Here is a 23,720-nt window from a genome sequence, read left to right as displayed (position 1 = left end):
ACAACTTTAAACAATCAGTGCTTTAACAAAGAATAGGCTTCATTAAGAAGTAAAAGGCTTCCTATTACTAGAGATCATTGAACAAAAGGTGAATGACAATTGGCCAGGGATGCTGTTGAAGGAATTCTTGGTCACAGACATATAAGCCCTTTGTTACACAAATCCCTATGGAGCTGACTCTGGGATGAAGTGATTCCCAATGCACTGGTAGACAAGCTTGGGAAAGCCACAGTGGGATGAAGCATCTGAAGACATTAAATGAAAATGACACTGGTGGATTTCATAGGTTCCTGCTCATCCATTTGGATATGTAAATGACCTCATGGCTAACAAAGACTTTCCTTGGACCTCAAAGCAAGAAACTTAAGTCTCACTGTCTTCTCCATGAGGCTATGGAGGTCTTCCTTCTCTGTCCCCTTACAAGATGAATAAATTCCTCTGCCTGTACTTCTTTGTTTGCTTTCAAAATGGACTCCAGAAGGTCAATGTCAAATTAGTTAATTTGGAACCATAGAATTTCAGAGTAGGAAAGGACACTAGAATGTAGAATGTCACAGAAGGAAAGAATGTTAGCATATAGACTATCAGACTTGAAAGGGATCTTAGAACCTAGGAATAAGCTAGGATCTAAAGGGATGGGAAATATAAAATGTTAGAGCTAATAAAGACTTTAGAGATAAAGTTTCATTTTGCAAATAAGGAAAAAGGATTTGCCCTCCAGACAGGGGTAGGAGTTTATCTGTTCAAGCTGAAGAGAATGAAATGAGTGGGGTTGTTTTTTGTAGCTTTATAATGGAAAAGAAGGAAATAAAAAGGGAGAGAATGACTGTTTGGGCTAGATGGAAAAAATTATAACAGAAGATGTAAAGATGATTCCTTTTTGCTTCTGTTTTTTTTTTGCCAAGGTAAGGAAAATAATCCTACTTGTATTTGTAAGAACAGAATAAAAAAGGGTTAATAGGGAGTTGAAATCAAAGCTAAATAGAGAGGGAGATAAAGTACCCAGCTGTTCTTGATGAGTTCAAGTTATTACACTGGTAGAAAAACTACACTTCCGGGGTTAAGAAAGAATTGATGAATTATTTCTGAAACATTGTGGAGTCTGGGAGAAAGACCTGAGGAAGGCCAAGGTTATTCTGATTTCCAAAAAAGAGAAGCATGTGGAGGTCAGTGATCTTGATGAAGATAGTTTGCAACATTTTAGAACACATTATTAAGAGAGACACCTGACATTGTGAACTCAGGTCCTAACTCTAAATCTAGACCTTCTATGCTATCCCATAGGACCTCCTACTATACATCTTCTCAGTGCTAGCTATAAATTTCATACTCGTTTCATTTAACATAATGATTACTTACTAAGAGACTATTAGGTGCTAGGTCTTGTGCCTACTGGGCACAGTGCAATAAAATGGAAAGAAAACTGGTTCTAGACATAGAATCAGGGTTTTTATAAGTTAGAATGTTGGTCCAAATATAGTAAGATGAAATTTTAGAATAAATGTAAAGACTTACCAAAAAAAAGAGAGTAAAGTTTTACATCTGACTTAAATTAATTCCACATCATAAGGCAGAAGCATGGCTAAATTTGTCTGAAAAAGAGGTTTTAGTGGTCTATACGTTCAACAGCTATTAAAACAATAATACTACAACCAAACTACAGAATGTTAGGTTGTACTGATGGCAGCAGTGTTCAGGATTAGGGAGGTTTTGTTACTCTGGACCTTTCCCTGGCAAGGTCCATTTGGAGTATTATAGTCTAATTCAGTTGCTACATTTTAAAAAGGGCATTGATGAGCTTGAGCACAGCAATGATGGCAGAAAACCTAGACAGAATGTCAAAGGAAGACTGACTTTGAGGAAATTTGAATGTTTTATCTGGAATATGAATTAATAGGGGTGGGGTGGAGAATTAGAGCTGATGTGAAACATTTAAAGGTCTGTCAAGTGGAAGTGGGATCAGACTTGTTTTGTTCAGCCCCAGAGGACAGAAGGAAGAACAAAGTATAGAGGCTGCAGGGAACAGATTTGGATTTGATGCAAGGGAAATCTGTCTAGCATTCAAAGCTATCCCCAAATTAAATAGGCTACGTGGGGCCTGGAAGTGGAAAGGTGGAGAGGAGATAGTTATCTTTCATTGGAAATTTTCAAGCAAAGACTGGATGGTAACACTTCTTTGGAAATACAGTAGAAGTGATTCTGAGTCAGGTAATGCTTGGCTCAGATGGCCCCTGAGCTTCCTTTCTACTCTGAGATTCTAAGGGCATTTATAGATGTGGTAAAAGGCTATAGAAGGCAGTATGGGAAAAATACATGGCAGTGAGTCAGCAAATGTGGACCTAGCACTAGTTCTGTCCCTTATGTGGTGTGGGATTTGGGCCAAGTTGCTTTCCCTCTTATGGGACTCTGTTTTCCTCACCTACTAAATCAGAGTGTTGGACTTGATGACCACGGATGTCCAGCTCAGTGTTAGTTTTAATAACTGACTTTTCTTTCCATAGAGGTTTAAGATTTACAAAGTGCTTTCTCCACAACTTTCTTATGAGGTCAGGATTGAAGGTATGCTCTGTTTATGGATGAGGAATATGAGGTTCAGAATATGACTTACCTAGGGTCACACAGGTAAGGTAAGTGTAAAATGTGTAAAAATTAGGATTTGAGTTAAAAAAAAAAAAGAAATTCAAAATACAAAATGGGGCAGAAGTTGCTAGATTATAGTCAGTGTTGAATCAACAAACATCTGTTAGTTGTTTATCATGTGCCAGGCACTATGAAAAAAACCCCCAATGTGATTTGATGGTGTGCCATGACAAGTTGAAAATATTGTTACTTAATGGAAATGGGTTAAAGTTGTAAAGAGGTAGATTCTGGTTTGAAGCAAGGAAAAACTTTTTAATCATTAGAACTCTCCAAAGGCCCTTCTCAGAAAGTAGTGTATTTCTTCTTTTCATTTTGTTGTTGTTTAGGTGTTTCAGTCATGTCTGATTCTTCATGACCTCATTCGGGGTTTTCTTAGCAAAGATAATGGAATAATGTAGCATACCAGGCATGTTAGCATCTTGGAAGTATGATTGATGTAATGATATTGTATCCTATGTATTCATTTACCAGACTCATGGTCAGATCACTTAATGATCATTGTATGGAAAGGGACAAGTGAATTCCTGGGAGGGGCATTGCCGGCCACAGTGTCCTAGCTTGTGCCTTGTCCAACCACATTCCTTTACGAGGCGCATGTCAGATTAATCTCCTCCTCTTTGATTTCGTGATGGTCAATTCAACCAATGTTAAAACCTATGTCATATCACGTATTCATTAATCACCTCCCACCTCACATTCCCAAAATCTCCAATAAGAGTTGGGGAACATGTGCAAGCCTCGCTCTTACTTCTCTTGCCTTGCCTCTCTCCCTCTTGCCTCTTACATCTTGGTCTTGCCTATAATGCTCCTCAAGTCTGACTGATTTACGCAATGCAGTTGCCCCACATATCTCCCATTAATCTTTTGGCCATCTGGTCCATGGGAGGCATCCCAGAGTTTGTGGCTCCCCACACGTTCTCTTGTTTCTCATAATTTCTCCATTTGTTATCTTCTTCTAGAGAAGTAATAACAGAGCTCTCGACTCCCCAAGTGTTTTAACTTGTTGTCTCTGAGTCTTTATTCCTGTGTCTCTCACTCTATCAGCATTATCTATTCATCCATATTCCTCTAGCTTCCATTCTCCTTCTCAGGTCACCACCCACAGGTTCATTATATAGGAACTGCTGGCAGTTCCTATAGTTTGCCATTTCCTTCTCGAGCTCATTTTACAGATGAGGAAATAGGCAAATTTAAGGTTAAGTGACTTATCTAGAGTCACACAACTAGTGTCTGAGTCCAGAAATGAACTCAGAAAGATGAATTTTTTTTGATTCCAAGTCTAGTACTCTCTCCACTATGCCACACAGCTGCCCTTTCTTTTCATTCAAGGACTTGAAATAAAAATTTTATTGTCTCCGTTTGTCTTTATGCCAGCCTCTTCCCCTAAACCCTAAATTTAAATACAAAATACAAAAATACAAAAGTAAATGCAAACATTTAGACAAAACCAAAGGACACGTGCTCTGTCTGTTAGCAGAAGTCATACTTTACCCCTCAGTGAAGAGGAATGTCTGTTTCATTACTAACTTCCTAAGATTTGCCAATACAGTTAAATAAGGTTTAAAAGCCTTTTAGGGTTATTTTCTTTTACATTATTATAGTCACTGTGTATGCTGGTCTCCTGGTTTTGCTTCCTCATTACATTAGTTCAAACAAATTTTCCTAGGTTTTGCTAAACTCCCTTATTGGTTGCTTTTCTACAGGGCAAAAATATTCTATCACATTCAAACGTCTCAAATGTCACAATTTGTTTAGGCATTCTTTAATCAATGGGGGCTGCCTATGTTTCTAGTTTTCTGCTATCACAAAAAGTGATGCCATAAATATTTTTGTATACATGGGACCCTTCCCTCTGATTTTGGTTTCCTTGCTCCCAGGAGAGGGGTCATTGGGTCAAAGGAAATAGTTTTCACCAGAGGTTTTCATGAAGGGGCTCCAACAACTTATTGGGGACATTGAAAAAGAAATTCCTGTACTGGACTAGTTTGAACTACATGGCCTTTGAGGTGCCTCTCAACTCAGATTCTGTGATTTCATATGAGAGCTGGGCCTAGATTTCAGAGGTCCTCCTGCTCTGCCACAATGAGGTATCATGGTGTGACTACAGAGGCAGCACAAGTAGCAGAAAGAGTTAACAGTTAGTTAGGAGAAGGGAGTCTAGATCCTAGCTCTGACTGGGGTTTATTTGAACTACACAGGCTAAGTATGACTTTGGGCAAATCAATTTATCTGAGTCTTAGCTTCTTTATCCATAAAAATACTGTAACTCATACCTATGCTAAACTCAGGCTCTATGGCATGCAGATTCCACTCTCTTCTCTTTGGAAATAATGACAACATTTGGCCTTAATTCACAGGGTTTTGAAGGAAATGCCCCATAAACCTTAAAGTGCTGTATAAAAACTTTTTTATGTGTTAGGACTAAGAGATCTCATTTCACCCTTTTTGGGTCAGTTCTTGAGTCTGAATACTTTTTTTCCCCTGGCTATGCTTCCCTCAGATTCATTAGCTTGTACTTGTTCTTCCTCCATTTCTTTTGGAGTGATATAGTTGAAAGTAGACTGGCAGATGGATGCACAGGTCTTGGGTTTGAATCCTGTATCTGCTTCTTCCTACCTCTGTGACAAATATCATGATCTTTCCACATATTAGTTTTTTTCTTAGTAAAATAAGAGCATTGGATCTGTGTCTCTAATCTGTGTCCCAACTCTTATGATCCTAGAGTGGCTGTGAAGTGGTGGCAGTGGCTAGCAATTTGTATTTGCTTCACTTGAATAAGCAGACCTACCCTGGAGGTAAAGTAAATCATCTGAGATCCCTGGACATCTGGTGACATAGATGGGAGGGGGTCCAGTGAATCTCTCAGTAGTCTTTCCAGCTGGCTGCTCAACTGTTTAGTTGCAGGGCCTCTCAAAAAAGACATTTTTTCCCTGCCCCCTAACTGGTGCATGGTGGGATGGTCTGGGTGCCTCCTCCCTTGGTGCTAGATTCACTCTCCTCATACATACTTTTCCTTCCATTCTAACTCAGGGAAGGTAGATGAAGATAGGTAGAATAGCCCCAAACCTTTGTACTAATTTCTATAGGGATTACTCTGGCTCTGACTAGTGAAGAATTTGCCTGAGGAATTCCTCATTATGGCCTGCCTAACAGATGCTAGCAGGTATGTGAGTAGGGGGCCACGACTGAACAAGTCCTATGACTCTTCTTAACCCACATTCCCCCAATTCAACATTGCTACCCTCTTAGAAGTTTCCCCTTAGAAATAATTACATGACAATCATTCAAACATATGTCATTCTTTGTAAACATTCCCAACGTCTGCTTCCTACCCTAGTAGCTATGGATGGTGCTAAATATCTTGTTTGTGGTACTTAGAAGCAATTTGAACCACTATTAAGAAGTCTTGAATTTTAGTCCTAGTTTTGTCACTAACTTCTTATATAACATAGAGAAGTCACTGACCCTCACTGGATCTCCATTTCTTTCTTGCCAAGCAGGGCAGGCATTACTGCCCCTGCTGTGTCATTGGGCTTTTATGAAGAACAAGTGGCAGAACAGGCATGGAAATAGTTTGGCCAAATCCAAGATGCTACATTACCAGCCTCAGATATCATACCCGAGTTATGAACAACTTTTACATACAGAAGACCAACCCAACACTATCCTTGCTAGCACCTTAAATTGAACATACCCAACAACATCTGAACTCAACAACTATCCCCTCTCCCCCCAACCTAAACCTTCTCCTAATTTCCCTATTTCTGCTAACAATATCTTCAATCTATGTTGATTTGAAACTTAAAGGTCATCGTTGACTCTTCCTTTTCCTTCTATGTCTACATCCTATGGATTTTTACCTCTGCAAAAATAAAAATGACCATGTATTAAGGGTTTACTGTGTGTGTAGAGAATTGTGTATAACATTGGGGAAATAATAAAGTTTAGGTAAGGCTGGCTTCTTTGCCTTTAGAAACTTATGGCCTCGTTTGGGATAAGACAACATACATATGTACACATGTTATACATAAGAAGAAATGGAGGTCCACATATATATTTCACAACATGTAATAATATTACATATCAAATGACTCAAGAGAAGTGCAAACAAAGTTCTGTTGTGTACAAGGGAATTCTTTGTTCTCTTTGAGTTTATACTTGTGAAAGGGAATCCTTTATTCTCTTTGCCTAGTTGAAGCTAACACTTTGGTTAACTCTCCTTTGTCTACCCTTTGATTGAAACAACAAAAGCTTGAAATAGGTAGAGAAGCTCAACCACTTAAAGAATTCACAGCTTCAGAAACTCAATTAGCCAGGAATCTGTGAACCCTTTTGATGAGTATTCACCCCTCCAGAAGGTGAGAACTGGTTCCTACAAACATTGCCCCAGGGGCAGTGCTAGACAATTTGGAAGCTGGGATTGGCCCCTATGAAGAGGGGAGGAGACAAGAAGCCACTATAAAAGCCCTGAATTTCTGGGGCTAAGGAAGTCAACTCTAAGAAGGAGTTGGACTTCAAGAGGGAAGTCAGGCTCAAGGAAGAATGTCAGCCTCAGGAATCACCTTCAGCTTGAGTCATTGTCTTGACCTGCCTCTTGGAGGGAACTTGGGTGAGTGGATAGCTGGCTTTCCCTTCCTGTCTTCTGGAGAGAGTTTAACTCCAGTTGAAGGTCAACAAGTCCTGGCTGAGTTGAGGAGGGGAGCAAAGTTTAGTTAGATAAGCTAATGTCTTCTCTACCCTTTTGTATTCCTCTGCTTTCACTCTTTCCACCTCATTTGTAAATAAAAGCTATTAAAGTCATTTTGACTTTGAGCAATAATAATACTTTGAATCAGCAACTACAATTATTATTTATAATTTTCACATATTTTAGTCAAACCACTGATTTTTAATCCTTACAGTTGTGAGGCATGATGGGAAAATGGTTGCCAACTCTGGGAAGTAGGGGAGGCTTTAAAGGATAAGGAGAAATTCAAATGGTAAAGTAAGGAAGAGAAAGGGCATTTGAGGCAGAAGAACAGGAGAGGCATTAAGGCAGGGGAGTATAGAGTATGTTTAGGGGAAAGTAAAGCCTAACTAACAAATGAATTGCTGCCTGCACTATGGCCAGAGTTCTTCTTCTTCCTCTTCCTCCTTAGTCTTAAGATTTCTTTCTGGTTCTCTGAGCTCTTGCCTGGAACCAGGCCCCTCTTTCCTAGCTTCTCTATATGGGTTGTCTTTCCTTGTTAGAATGTAAGTTCCTTGAGGGCAGAAACCATCTTGTTTGCTTGTATATGTATTCCCAGTGCTTTGTTTAATAAAAAAAAAAACAACACTTATTAAGTGCTTTCTCAGAGCATTGTATTAAGTTTTAGAGATATGGAGATAAGCAAGCAAGAAGAAGCTCACATTCTAACAGTGGGAGATCGCGCATATAGAAGATTTTAGCTATAAGTTAGATAGAAAGTCTCAATTGTCCTTATTGTACTAGAGTAATGTAGGGAGGAATGGATCTTCTTTAGTGTAATTTCCAAAACTGTACCTATTTCTAATGTAAAATCATTTAACAATGTCAAGAATTTTAGTGTCAAGAACTTTGCTTTGTTTTCTGGAGCTATGGCTGCTGAGGAGACAGAAGCTGTGGAATGTGTAAAAGAACAATCTTTTTAAGAGCTGCCCTGCTTCATGGTTTTACTCTGCAATTTAGTTTTAAGAGAATTGTCTGGACATTGTGAAGTTAAGAGCCCTCTCCAGTCACAGAGCCAAGCCTCTCAGAGGCAGGACAAGGCTTGGACCCAGGGTTCCCAGTCTCTGAGACCAGTTTTTGGCCCACTATGGCATGTTGTCACTCAGGCAGTCTTTGTTGAAAAGCTGCATGTTAAGGAGACCAAGAACGCTTTTAAAGAAATGTGAAGACTTGAGAATATGTGTGAGCAGATGGGCAAGAACTGGCAAAGGCAAGATTAAGACACATGAAAGAGAAAGGGATAATGGTTCTAGAGAAGAAGGCAAGAGGAACAAGCCTCCTTTCATTTCCAATGTTTAAAATCTCTCCTTTAAAGCCAAGTTTGGGTCCTTTTTCCTCAATAAAGTCTTCCCTAGCTCCCATCCAGATGAAAACAATTCCTTCTTCTAATTTCTCATAGTATTTTGTATTTACTTTTCCTCTTGTCTTTATCAAACTTTCAGTTCAGCTGTTTTCAACTCAACTGAATAAGCACTTATTCATTGGTAAGCACAAAACACAATTAGGTGCTAAGGATACAAAGATAAAAATGAAAACAATCCCCACTCTCAAAGAGCATACATTCTAATGGTGGGAGGGAGGGGGAGATACAACATACATACAGAAAAGTCAATATTAATCTGAGGAATAAGAAAGAGCTTAGAAAGATGGATGGGGGAGTATTAGAGAGAATTAGAAAATTTTTCACATAAAGAAATAGCTCCTGAGTGGCATCTAGGTGGCTCACTGGATAGGGAGCCAGGCCTGGAGGTGAAAGGTCTTGGGTTCAAATCTGGACACTGACACTGCCTAGATGTGTGACCCTGGACAAGTCACTTCACCCTAGATCTTACCACTCTTCTGTCTTGGAACGGATACTTAGAATAGATTCTAAGAGGTTGAGATAAGAAGGAGATAGTTTCTCTGCATATGGGATATAGCTTTTTATACAAAGGCATGGAGATAGGAGAAGAAATGTTGAATTCAGGGAACATCTAAAAGGCCAGTTTGGCTAAAACTTAAGAGTGTTATAAAGAGAATACATAGGAAACATCTGGAGAGGCAGGTGGGGGTTATAGACAGCTTTGGATGCCAAGCTCAGTCTGCATTTTATGCTATGATAAAGATAAATGAGAGTCACTGATTTAAGAAAAAAATTAGGCAAATGAGTGACATGGTTAGATGTATCTTTTTTTTTTTTTTTGGGTAAAGATATTTTATTATACCAATTGCATGTAATAACAATTTTCCAAACAAAATTTCTGAAGTTATATGACCCAAACTGTCTCTCTCCTCCTTTCTTGGAGCTGGTAAGCAATCTGATCTGGGTTATACATGTATTGTCATGCAAAACATTTCATATGTTATTATTTTAGGAATATTAGTTTGGTAAGTATATGGAGGCTGGATTACAGGGGAAGAAATTGGAATCAATTAGGTGGTTATGGCAATAGTCTAAATGAGAGGTGATATGGTCTGAACTAGGATATTAGCCTAATGAATGGGAAGAAGAGAGAGGATGTAAGAATTGTGGAGGATAAGCTCAAGAAGAAAAGACAACAGAATGGTTATGCAATGGTAGTGGTGGCAGTGAGTCAGAATAATTCTTCCCAGGAATTATGGTACTAAGGAAAATTTGGAATAAAGGGTGGATGGGAATGATGAATTCTGTTTAGTCATGTTAGGTTTGAGATGCTGATATTATATAACCTAGTATATAACTAAACAATTGTATAATTGTCTAGCAAGTAGATATGAATAGAGGACTTGAGCTCCAGAAACACTGTGGGTGGGGGTCCAAGATGGTAGATTAGGGCAGTTACCCAGCTGAACTCTCCAATGTTCTTCTCCAAACAACTTTAAAATAACACCTCAAATCAAATTTTGAAGTGGCAGAGTCAACAAGAGATCAGGGTGAGACATTTTTCCAGCCTAAGAAAGTTTAAGAGGTTGGCAGGAGAATTCTGTGAGATTGGAGTGGAGGCCTGTGTGGAGTTCATAAAGGAACAGCAGTAGTGGCAATGGCAGTTACCACAGCAGAGGTAGCAGCTTCTAGACTCTCAAATAAGAGATAGGAAATCCCTCAGAGGGGATTGGACAACTGGTCAGAAAGGATTTAAAAGTAACCCTTTGCCGGCATTGTGTAGAGCTGGTGCTGATTGACAAATCTATTTCCCATATGCAGTTTTGGGTCACAGTTCCAAGGCAGAGGAGCTCTTGGGGTTAGTGACAAGGAAGCAGGGGCTTTCGTCACAATTCTGAGGTTAAGAGAGTGCCAGCACTTGTGGCTGCAGGGGATAGGGATTCTTCCTAGGTAAAGATGAGAATATAGACCAGAAAAGCAGAGACCATATCTTTCAAGATTACATCTACCATGGAAGCAACAAAAACTTGATGATCCCTAGAACTATTTCTGAAAATAATAGCATAGAAAGCCTAAAGCTTGGGATGGTGCTTTCCCATGCCCAAGTGAAGTGAAGTACAACTTTAGCATAACTGTCAAAGTCAAGAAATAGACTGGAAAAATGAACAAACAACAAAAAAGAAATCAACCATAAAAAGTGACTATAATGGCAGGAAAAGGGGGCAGCTGGGTGGCTCAGTGGATTGAGAGTCAGGCCTAGAGATGGGAGGTCCTAGGTTCAAAACTGGTCTCAGACACTTCCCAGCTGTGTGCCTCTGGGCAAGTCACTTAACCCCCATTGCCTAGCCCTTACCACTCTTCTGCCTTGGAACCAATACACAGTATTGACTCCAAGACAGAAGGTAAGGGTTTAAAAAAAAATTGAAAAAAAAAATGGCAGGAAAAGATCATGACATAAACCTAGAGGAAGACAAAAATGTGATAATAACTATTAAAAAAACACCTTAAAAAACATATCTAAAAAGAATCAACAGCCTGCTAAAAGCACAAAAATACTGAAGAAAATAATATCTTTTTAAACATTATTTTATTTGGTCATTTTCAAACATCATTCCTTGGAAACAAAGATCATTTTCTCCCCCCTCCCCCCAAGAAAATAATATCTTAAAAAAACAGAATTGGCCAAATAGAAAAAGGCACAAAAATTCACTGAAGAAAAGAACTTCATAAAAAGAAGAATTGGACAAATGGAAAAAGAAGTACAAAATCTCATTTATCAAAATAATTTCCTAAAAATGAGAATTGGGCAATTGGAAGATAATGAATCCATGAGACATCAAAAATGATAAAACAGTCAAAGGAATAAAAAATAGAAGAAAGCATGAAATATTTCAGTGGAAAAACTGACCTGGAAAATAGATTCAGGAAATAATTTAAGGATTATTGGACTATCTGAAAGCCATGATCAATTTAGAAAAGAGTCTTAGAAATCATATTTCAAGAAATTATCAAGGAAAACTGGCCTGATATCTTTAATCCAGAGAGGCCAAAATAGAAATGGAAATAACCCACTGATCACTTCCTAAAAGAGCTCCCAAATATGAGAGTTCCTAGGTCAAAGAGAAGATACTGTAAACAGCCAAAAAGAAACAAAATATCATGGAGCCAGTCAAGATCACACAAAATTTAGCAAACTCTACATTAAAGGAGTCAAGAGCTTAAGAATATGATTGTTTTGGAAGGCAAAGGAGCTAGAATGGCAGACAAGAACAATCTATTTAGCAAAACTTGGTGTAATCTTTCAGGGAGAAAAATGGATACTTAACAAAACAGTGAACTTTCAAACATTTCTGATTAAAAGTCCAGAGCTGAATAAAGAATTTGATTTTCAAATATAAGACTCAAAAGAAGCATAAAATGGTAAACATGAGTGATCATAAGAGACTTAATAAAAGTTAAACTCTTTACATTCCTATATGGGAAGATGACATCTGCAATTCCTAAAACCTTTATCATTATTAGGGCAATTAATAGGAATTTACATAGACAGAGGGCATGAGTATGAGTTGATTGTATTGGAATGATCTCCAAAAAAATGAATAGGTCAGAAAGAGGGATGCATTGGAAGATGGGGGGTGGGGAGAAGGTAAATTGTAGAAAATTTTCTCACATAAAAGAGATATGCAAGAAAGAATTTTTATAGTAGGTGGCAGGCAAGGCTTGAACCTTACACAGGAATTGGTTTAAAGAGGGAAGAATATACATACACACACAGTTGGGTATAGAAATATAATTTATCTAATAGGAAGGTAAGAGAATAAAACAAAGAAGGGGATGATGAAAGGGAGGAAAAGGAGGCAGGGGAAGAGAAAAATAGAAGAAAATGAGATGGAGGGAAAAACACAGTAATCATAACTATGAATGTGAAGGGGATGAACTCACCCATAAAACAGAAGCAGATAGCAGAATGGATTAGAAACCAGAATCCAACAGTATGTTGTTTACAAGAACCACACTTGAAATAGAAAGATGAATAAAGAGTTAAGATAAAGGGCTGGAATAGAATCTAATATGTTTCAGCTGAAGTAAAAAAGGCAGGGATAGCAATATTAGCAGTCAAAGAAAAAGCAAAAATAGACCTAATTAAAAGAGGCAATCAGGAAAAGCACATTATTCTAAAAGGTATCAGACAATGAATATAAAAAATTTTATAGTAAATTTCTCAGAGAAAGGTTTAATTTCTCAATTACATACTGAATATACAACTGAGTCAAATTTATAAAAATAGGAGCCATTCTCCAGTTCATAAACTAGTTCAAGGGCTATACATAGGCAATTTTTTAGAAGAAATCATATAATCTATAGTCATATGAAGAAATGATCTAAATCACTATTATTTATAGAAAGGCAAATTAAAATAACTAAGGTACCATCTCAAACTTATTAAAAATGACAAATGTTGGAGAGGATGAGGGAAAAAAATAGGTGTATTAATGAACTGCTGATGGAGAGAACTGGTCTAACCATTCTGGAGAATGACTTAGGGTTATGCCCAAAGGGCCATAAAATCTTGCATACCATTTGACCTAGCAATATCATTACTAGGTCCACCCCAAAGATAGCAAAGAAAAAGGAAAAGGACCTATATGTACAAAAAGATTTATAGCAGCTCTTTTTTTGTGGTAGCAAACAATTGGAATTTGAAATGATGAGGGAGGTGGTTTCAGAAGAACATGGCAATCTCTATATGAACAGATGCAAAATTCAATGAGAAGAACTAGGAGATCATTCTGCACGGTAATAGCAATGTTGTAATGATGATCAGCAGTGAAAGACTTGGTTACTCTGATCAATACGATGATCTAAGGACTCATGATAAAAAAGATTATCTATTTTCAAAGAGAGAACTGATGAAATCTGAGAGCAAACTGAAACGTAATTTTCTTTATTTTTCTTGCTTTTCTTTTGAAATATGACTAATATAGAAGTTTAAAATAATTTCACATTTGTAGTTGATATCATATAGCTTGAATTTTTAGTGGGTGTAGGAGGGAGGGAGAAAATTTGGAATTTAAAATATAAAAAGAAAAGAATGCTAAAGATAAACAAATATTAATTAAAATGGAAGGATATCCCTGTTTTACCCCTGATTTTATTGGAAAGGCCTCTAGAGTTATGTAATGCTGTTCCTTTTTTTTAAGGCAAAATCCATACATTCTTTTGATTTTAGTATTTTTGTTGTATTTTTTTTGCCAAAAGCTTCTTCTATGTTCCTTGATATAATGTGATATTGTCTTTGTGCTATTAATATTATGGTTTCTCTAATACTGAATGAATTCTGCATTCCTGTATAAATCCAACCTGGTCATGGTGCATAATTTAAAAAATATTGTTATGGCCTCTTTGCTAACATTATTCAATATTTTTGTACCAATATTCAGTAGGGAAATTGGCTAACAATGGGAGTTCTTAACTTGGGAGTCCACAGACTTATTTTTAAAGATATTTTGGTTACTATGCTTTTGATATAACTGGCTTCCTTTCTTTTTTTTTTAATTTATTCAATTACAAGTAATAACAATTTTCAACATATGTTTTCTGAAATTATAAGATCTAGTTATCTCCTTCTCATCCTTCCCTCTCCCATTTTGGAGATGTTAAGCAATTTGATCTGGATTATACATGTATTATAAGTGCAAAACATACTTTCATATTAGTCATTGTTGTAAGAGAATATTCATATAAAACCAAGACCACAAAATTAAACCACAAATAAGCCAATGTGAAAGACAGTATGCTTTGATCTGCATCTGACTCCAACAGTTCTTTCTCTGGAGATGGACAGGATTCTGTCATAAGACCTTCAGAATTATCCCAGATCATTGAATTGCTGAGAGTAACCAAGTCTTTCACAGATGATCATCATACAATATTGCTGTTACTGTGTACAATGTACTGGTTCTGCTTATTTTGCTCTGTAGCAGTTCATGTAGATCTTTTCAGCTTTTTTTCTGAAATCATCCTGCTTATTACTTATTGCACAACAGTATTCTATCACCAACAAATACCATAATTTTTTTCAGTCACTCCCCAACTGATGGACATCTCTTCAATTTCTAGTTCTTTAATTGGCTTCCTTTCTAATTCTATTTTTTTTTTATTATATCTAATTTTTAAAAATTCTGAGGAGTCCACAGGCTTTACCTGCATGGCAAAGGGATCCATGACATAAAAAAGGTTAAGAATTAATTCTGGACTACAGTATTTTTCTTTACTGTCTTTCCTTAGGTTAGGTATATGGTCTATATTTTGTAACAGAGAAGGAATTTGGTGGAATCCTTCTGAATCTCAGTATCTCTGAAAGAGGCAGTAGAGTGGAAAGACTCCTGGATTTATTTCTGCGCAGAAGAGGCCAATCTAGCTGAAGCAGCAAGGTTTCCAGAGGAGATGACAGGAAGCAACATGTGCCAGGCAAGTCAAATCATCACTATCATCTTGATTCCATCAACTACTCTAAGACCCTAATAGAGACAGCGCAAGAAATCTGAATCCAAGAACCTTGGAAGAGCAGTGCTTCTCAAGCCACGAGAAGTACTTCCAGCCCCCAGAGATACCAATGAAGAAAGGAATCACTGTGGAGGGGGTGTGGGGGTGTCTACTTTACTCCTCACCACCAAAAAAAACTTCAAACTAACTGGCACTAATGGGCTCATATAAACACAGGAGCCCTGAGAGCCCTCCAGATCACCCGGTCCTTCTTCCAGCCTAGTCCTCACAGCCATGATCTCAGGAAGCTACTCTTTGGAACAGGTGTCAGTCATAAGTAGGATGATTTCAAAAAAGTTAGGAAAAACTGCATGAGCTGATGCAGAGCGAAATAAGCAGAACTGGGAGAACATTGTACACAGTACAACTCCCTCCTGAGGGAGAAACATAAGGGAATGTGTGCTAAGTTAGCCAAAACACCACCCCTACTACTGCTTTGACCATCACCTTTCCTCAGGTCCTGGATGGAGATAGTCTGGGACCCCGAATTAAAAAGTTTTGGGAATAGCAATACTTCTAGTCTAGTACTTGAAGCTCCCATCTCAGGTAGCAACTGTTATGGAGATGAGACTTAGAAACTACTCCTATATACATAGCTGCTTAATACCCCTCCCTCCAAAAAATTCTTGCCATCAAAAGTCCTTGGACTGTCAAATGGTCAACATCAGAAACTGATATGATTTTATCAGTGGAAATGGCACCATTTTCTTTGATGCTATATCCTAAAGACTATGGGACTTCTCCATCTGACTGGCAATTGAAACTTCCATATATGTTGCTCCCCTATTAGAATGTGAGTTCCTTGAAGCAGGCAATGTCTTTCATTTTTATATAGAAACATCCCCAAACACTTAGCATAGTACTTTGCATATAATAAGTGCTTAAAAAATGATTCATTCATTCATTCTTTTCCATGTTTTCAAACAATTTATGTAATATTGGGATTAACTGCTGTTATTCTTTGAATGTTAAGATAGATTTAGTTTATAACTACCATTCTGGTCTTCTTCCTTCCTCCCCATTAACATTGGAATTTCATTTTTGGCTTATTAGGTTTCTTTTTTCTGAGCCCGGATTGTTCAAATTCTAACTCTTGCTCTATTAATATGGATATTTTGTATATCTGTAAATATTCATTTAAGTCACATTATCAGTTTTATTGGCATGTCCTTAGGCAAAATTATGTTAAATAACATCCTCCTCATTTTTTTGTGGATTTTACAATTTTCATTCATGAGCATGGTTTTCCTCTTTAAAAAAAAAAATTGGGGGGCAGCCAGGTGGCTCAGTGAATAGAGAGCCAGGCGTGGAGACTGGAGATCCTGGATTTAAATCTGGCCTCAGACACTTCCTGTGTGACCCAGGTAAGTTATTTAACCCCCATTGCCTAGTCTTTTCCACCCTTCAGTCTTGGAGCCAGTACACAGTATTGATTCTGAGACAGAAGGTAAGGGTTTTAAAAAAAATTTGATTAGTTGTTTATTTTTCAAAAAAGAGTTACCATTTTATCAATTCAATGTGTCTTTTGCTTCCTTTTTGTTAATCTCTACTTTGATTTTAAGAATTTTTACTTGGGTATTTTGTTGGAGTTTTCTATTTGCTGCTTCTCTCTTTTTAGTTGCACAGCTAATTCATGATCTTATTTTTTTTTCCTGATTGATAAAGAGATAAAAATTGTATAGAGATATCAAATTTCCCCTTAATACTTTGATGATGCTAAATCCTCCAACTTTTTGTATGTTCATATCACTGTCATTTTCTTTGGTGAAATTTTTTGTTTCTATAATTTGATCTCTGACCCATCAATTCTTCTTCGTCTTCTTTTTAAAATAAACTCTTACCTTCCATCTTAAAATCAATGCTATATATTAATTCCAAGGCAGAAGAGTGGTAAGGACTAGGCAATGAGGGTTGTCCAAGGTCACACAACTAGGAAGTATCTGAAGTCAAATTTGAACCTAGGACCTTCTGTTTCTGGGCTTGGCTCTTCAATCCATTGAGCCACCTAGTTGCCCCCATAATCCATCAATTTTTTAGGATTAAATAATTTAGTTACTATTTAACTTTACTTTCTTAAGAGTCCTTTTTATTTATTTTAATTGAGGACAGCAAAAGATACGCTTACTATTTCTGTTTTTTCTGGACTTTGCCTATATGATTGTTATACTTTTTAGCACAGGATCAATTTTATGGATGTTCTATGAACAACTGAGAAATAAGTATATTCTTTCCTAACTTGTTCAATATGCTCAGTTTGGTAGGGTAGGTTATTCTTGATTACATATGTTATTTTTTACCTTTTAAAATATAAATAGGTACAAAATCTGGGATGATCCTTAGTGTGGCTCCTTGGTATCTGAATTTATTACAATTGCTAGAAGTATTTTTTCTTTGATCTGAAAGGTCTTTTATCTTGGCTATGAAGTTCCTGGTACTTTTCCTTTTGGGGTTCTCTCTCTCAAAACCCTTTCATTTTGTCTAAGTATCAATTCTAAGAAAAAAAGAGCAGAAATGGCTAGGTAATTGGGTTAAGTGACACAGCTAGGAATAGTGTCTGAGGTCGTATTTGAACTCAGGCCTTCCCAAATCTAGGCTTGGCTCTCTATCCACTAAGCTACCTAGTTGTCTCCAGAGGATTCTTTCTTTATCTTCATTTCACTTCACTACTTCTGGTCCTAATAGATCTGGGGCAGTTTTCAATTTATAATTTCTTGAAATATGCTATATAGGCTTTCTTTTTGGTCATAAGTTTTTGGGAAGTTCAACAATCCTTGTATTACCTTCAGTGATACCTTAAATTACAAGTCATTATTGGTAGTTCTTAAATTTTCTTCAATCCATTTTTTGCTCTAATATTTCTTTTCTCATAAAGTCATCAATTTGTTTGACCTTTGCTAGTGATCAGGGAGTCTATTAATTGTGTAAAATTTTCAACGGTACTCTCACAGTCCTTGAGGCCAAGTCCCCCCCACTCCCCCCCATCCCCCGTGTTACAGTTACTCTTTTCCTCTGGATTGGTCCTAGGCAGTTTTGGATCTGTAATGTTCCTTCATAGCATTTATGTCTACTTCCATTTTCTTATATTTTCATTTTCTGTTCCCAATTTAGGATTTTGTTCCAGTGCCAGGCTTATCCCCTCCTACACTCTAGAATGAGGGTAGGATGGGTTGGGGATTCAGTGGGGACAATTCCTGTTTTGTCCAGACCTTGAAATTTCCTAGGTTCCTATTGCTAACTCCCACTTACTCAAGTGGGATATACAAATACTACTGGCAGGTTTCAGGACCCTCTAGAGCAGTGTTGGTGACGGTTTTCATGTTTGATGACCAAACTGCAACTTCAAGTTGCCTGTGAGTTCCTGGCATTACCCCAGAGAATGAAGGGAGGAAGTGCTCATTTTGGGTGGTTGGACAGAGGGGTGGGGCATGCAAAAAATATCCTTGGGCACTGGGAAGAGGGGGAATGGAGCAGCTCCCCCTGTGCTGGCCCAGCATGTGTGCCAATACTTCGCCAATGCTGCAATCAATTGGGTTCAGAGCCATGAAGTCTTCAAGGCTCTTTTAAGCCTCTCAGTACAGAGAACTACAAATTTCAGGCACTCCAGGGGGTATCCTGGCTTTAGTGAAGCTGACTTCTGACTGATGGCCTTGTGTCTAAGAACCTGTGGGTTTCTTACTACCATGAGTTTCTTTATCTAAGTACTTTTTGTATCTATTTGTTTTCTCCCTAGGTACAGAGTGCTGTAGGCTTCAGGTACTTTTGTAGTCTCTGGTCTTGAGTGGTAGACTTCTAGCTGGTTTAATCTTACTTGTACTGTTTTTTTTTTTCTGGCTGGACTCCTTTCCTAGTGTTTATGAACTTTCTGGTTTGTCTGTCTGTGTAGTCCTGGGATCAAAGAAGGCACAGAGAAAGGTGCTTACTGCACTTTTCTCTTTGGATTTTTCTTTCCTTTTTTTGGGGGGGGGGGCTTTTAAATTTTATTTAATTATTAAGATAAATTTTCCATGGTTACATGATTCATGTTCTTTCCCTCCCCTCCTCCTATCCCACTCCCATAGCCAATGCTCAATTCCACTGGGTTTTACATATATCATTGATCAAGACCTATTTCCATATTGTTGATAGTTGCATGAGGGTGATCATTTAGAGTCTATATCCCCAATCATATCCCCATCGAGCCATATGATCAAGCAGTTGTTTTTCTTCTGTGTTTCTACTCCCACATTTCTTCCTCTGAATGTGGGTAATGTTCCTTCTCATAAGTCCCTCAGAATTGTCCTAGATCTTTGCATAACTGCTAATAGAGAAGTCCATTACATTTGACAGTGCCATAATGTATCTCTGTGTATAATGTTCTCCTGGTTTTGCTCCTTTCACTCTGTATCACTTCCTGGAGGTCATTCCAATTCGCATGGAATTCCTCCAGTTCATTATTCCTTTGAGCACAATAGTATTCCATCACCAACCAGATACCACAATTTGTTTAGCTATTCCCCAATCAAAGGGCATTCCCTCATTTTCCAATTCTTTGCCACCATAATCTCTTTTAATTTCTTGAATATTTATTCTTACTCTTAAAAAAATAAACAAAACTTTTCTGGAACATGTGTATGAAAACTCAGCTCCTCTGAGTTGGTCCTCCAAGTTTATCAGCTACTTTTCTTTTATTCTAGTGAAGGTGAGTTTTAAGTACCAAATGAGCTATTTGCTACTGGTATGACCTTAAGTCATTTAATCTCTGGACCTCAGTTTCCTAATCTGGAAAAGGAAGTTGAATGAGATGATCAACCCCCTCTGGTCCTTCTAGCTCTATAGCCTATGGAAACACTTTGGAGCTTCTTCGGAACCTTACTTTCTCATCCATAAAATGGAAAAATTATTTGTACTCCCCATTTTACAAGTTTATTGTGAGGATCAAATGAAGAATGTATAGAAAGCATTTTATAATATAAAGGGTTATGAAAACAAATATCAAGGTTTGTATTCAAGTTAGTATTCAACCTCAATATATTTCAGGTAGGAAGTTCCTCATCATTTGAACTATTCAAGTAGAAACTGGAAACCATTTTTCTTCTTTCAACTTCTAGGTTTTCGTGGTATTGCCAATTTATAATCAGAGAATCACTCTATTCAAGAACATCCTTGTAGTAAGTTCAATAACTGGAGGGAGGCCTCAGACCTCTCTGTTATAGCCATGGTAGTAGTTGGTCTACCTTTATTCTTATGCTTTCAGAGAGGCTCTCCAAACATGACCTGTTTCTCTCTCTTCCGTTTCCTTCTGAAGATGTTTAAAAACTTCCCATAAAAAATATGAAATGCTATAATTAATAGCCAATTCCAAACCAACTCAGTATTGCTACTAATAAACCTCAACACTTACAAAAAGAACAATAAATTCTTCTCCCCTTCTGTTATGAGGTAGTATATATTTTAACCACCCCCCCCACCTTGTGCACACTTGTGTATGTGTAAGTACTCATGTATGTGAAAGCATGCATGTGTATGTATGTGTGCGTGTGCGTATTTTCCTTTATTTCCCATCCAGGGAGGGGCTGAATAATGAACTGCGTACGTCAGGGAAGATGAATCTGAGATACTAGGGAGCAGTGCAGTAAAAAGATTAAAGTGTTATTATTGTTGGGTTTTTTTCCCCCATGGTCCATTGTGACAGCTCGGCCGTCATCTGTAAAAAATGTCTTGGCGAGAGATAATCATCGGAAACTCAATAAAGCGTCAGGGGGAGCCTCGGCCCCCATCAATCACTGGGTGCCTGGAAAATTTCAGCCCTCTGTCTCCCTTCTTGCTATCCATATAAATGTCTCTAATATATTTTCTTCAGTGTGTGGGACCCAGCCCTGATTTGGAACTTTTGATGAAAAAATATTTATACACAAAATATGTAAATTGTTTGGGGAAAAAAAAGACAACTCACAACAACACAGGCTCTTTTTCTAACTTATTCCTGCCCTCTCCTTATTTTTATAAATGCAACAGAATTTATTCTTTTTAATAAAACATGTCAACTAGAAAATTAATACAACTTACTGCCCTGGCCTATCTTCCACACCCAATGGAAACATATTGGTTTGAGGAGCTGAGGAGAGACAGAAACAATTAACTTTGTTGGTTGACATATTTTATCTAAAATAAAGTCTACCAACATGCATTATGCATTGACATTCTATTGTTCATTGGTACATCAGTGAGCTGGTAGGCTCCTATTGGAGAAGATTATGGTGCTGATTTTGGGGGAAGGGACATGTGAGCATTAAGGTGATACTTTTTTTGAAAAAGAAAGAATAAGGCTGTCTAAATTGCTCTTGAACTGAGCTTGCTGCTGGTCTGGCCAAAGGCAAAGGTTCCATGTGATGCCCCTTCAAATTCTGTAATGCAGATTATGCAGCTAGAGGGGTTGTGAGGTTTCTTTGGAGAAGGTAAAGTTAAAGTTGTTTATATGCCCTTGGGTGAATCATTTGACATGTGAGTCTGTTTCCTATTTGTAAAGTGGGGATATTACCTTTTTCACGGGGAGGGTGGTTCTGAGGATCAAAGGTAAAATTCTTTAACAACGTGAGTGATTCTTATGAACATAAAACATGGACTCATCTGCTTGGACCTAGTTATGAAGGGGAATCTGGTCACCAAATGAGGATGTAAGTTGGATAAGGATTTAAGTTTTAAAATGTAGCTAAACTAGGTAGGTAGGGTGCGACTAGGAGTCACGTCACTGCAATTTACAAACTACAACCCTGTGGGGGAAGCCCTAAAATGAGAGAATTTTCATGCTTAAAAATAGTAAAACCTGACACTTCTTTTTAGCATTTTATAGTTTACACGGTACATTTATATCATCTTATTTTATTTCTACAACTACTCACTGAAGCAGGTATCCCTACTGTACTGATAGGGAAACTGAGAAAAAGAGGTCAACTGCTCATGGAGGTCAGAGACAAGGAGGACTTCTGAACAGGAGTTCATTTCTGGCTTTGCCCCCAGGTTGGTGTTAATATTTCTATACTCCATATATCTAATGAGAAGCAGAGTTTCAGAATTCAAAAGGACCTTAGATTAATTTGTTTTACTCCTACCTAAAGTAGGAATTCCCTCTACAACATCAGCAACAGGTGATCTACTAAAATGCTTCCAGAGGCAAATGCAGTCCCCCAGGGCAGTCCCTTCCCACTTTTGAATAGCTTTGATGGTTGGTTAGGATGTTTGCTGAGTTAAAAAACAGTATCTGCAGTTTGTTCACTGGTCTCAGCTCTGCTTCTCTGGGGTTGAGGAGAATAGTTCCAATCCCTCTTCCCATTATAGCCCTTCAGATATTTGCCAATCTCAAATCTCCTGTTTTACAGGCTAAACATTTGTCAGCTCTTTCAACCAATCCTGAGAAAGCATGTTGTCCCATTAACTTTTCTTCCAGGGCACCCTATACTCTACAGGACACATTATAGTTTATCAGCAGCATTCCTAAAATATGGTGCTTAGAATTGAACTCTGCTTCAGACTGTATCTGATTGTGGTTGAGGGCAGAAGGTCCAGTCATTTACCTCCCTTTGGCCATCAGACTTCTATAAATATAGGTTAAATATGAATTAGTTCTTTCTCCCCTGACATGTCCTGTTTACAGTCTTGCCTTGGATTTTCAGTAGTATCTCACACTGGATACCTGATAGAGTATTTTAAAAGGTGCCAGGAATAAGGCAAATCCAGCTAATTCCTACCTTCTTTAAGATTACATCACTGTTCCTTACATCTTTTTCTAATCACAAACTCATACTTATGGGCAGGACAAACAACAAATGTACAAGTGTATACCAAGGGGCTGGCTGGGTCCCTATGAGGGATTTGGGAGGGATACATATGACAATGCCCTCTGCTGTTCAGGGGTTTATATTTATATCAATTATAAGATACTGATCATATTATTCCTAGCAATTAATACCAAAAAAACCAAATGGATGAAGAATGCATATTGATGAGATTTTATCCTCATACTTATGGACAGAGAGAGTCAGCATGGCATGGCATATGGATGAGGAACTGACCCCAAGGCTAGGAAGATTTGAGTTCTACTTTGTTTACATAACCATGGATAAGTCTCAGACCCTCTTGGGGTTCTAGGCTGTTTGCTAAGACAGCAAATTGCAGAGGAGTGTTAAGTTGCATTGGTAGAGAGTTTCCTGTACTAATATTAAACAGTAAGCCTTGTTTTTCATGAATTCAACACACATGAATTCAGGTATAGGCAACTAAAGAAAAATAAATCTAGAAAAATACATTAAAATAAAAAATTTTGATCATAGCTAAGTGGCTATCAAAGGCTAAATCCATTCCATCTTTCCAAGCAGCAAAAAGTCTCAGCATTCTGCTCAGTCATGCTCATTTTTGTTCTGAAAAAGCATAATTGTGACCCATTCCATTATTTCGTGCCAAACATTAGCTCCTACATCATATCAGACTTTG

The 23,720-nt window shown here is 37.7% G+C and overlaps 1 protein-coding gene and 1 long non-coding RNA gene across 10 annotated transcripts in view; one reads left to right on the top strand and one right to left on the bottom strand.

Annotated features, from left to right (window-relative positions):
- CLPB (ClpB family mitochondrial disaggregase) overlaps nucleotides 1-23,720 on the bottom strand; it is a 203,164-nt gene that overhangs the window by 96,882 nt on the left and 82,562 nt on the right. The gene's annotated exons all lie outside the window — the stretch shown is intronic.
- LOC103099008 (uncharacterized) lies at nucleotides 595-8,012 on the top strand. The gene is made up of 4 exons (XR_001622369.2): nucleotides 595-905; nucleotides 5,363-5,435; nucleotides 5,727-5,803; nucleotides 6,141-8,012. It is a non-coding gene; the product is annotated as an uncharacterized LOC103099008 (long non-coding RNA).

Source organism: Monodelphis domestica, chromosome 4 (genome assembly GCF_027887165.1).
Source record: "Monodelphis domestica isolate mMonDom1 chromosome 4, mMonDom1.pri, whole genome shotgun sequence".
NCBI classification, from domain to species: Eukaryota; Metazoa; Chordata; class Mammalia; order Didelphimorphia; family Didelphidae; genus Monodelphis; species Monodelphis domestica.
This window is presented reverse-complemented; position numbering and strand designations above follow the sequence as displayed.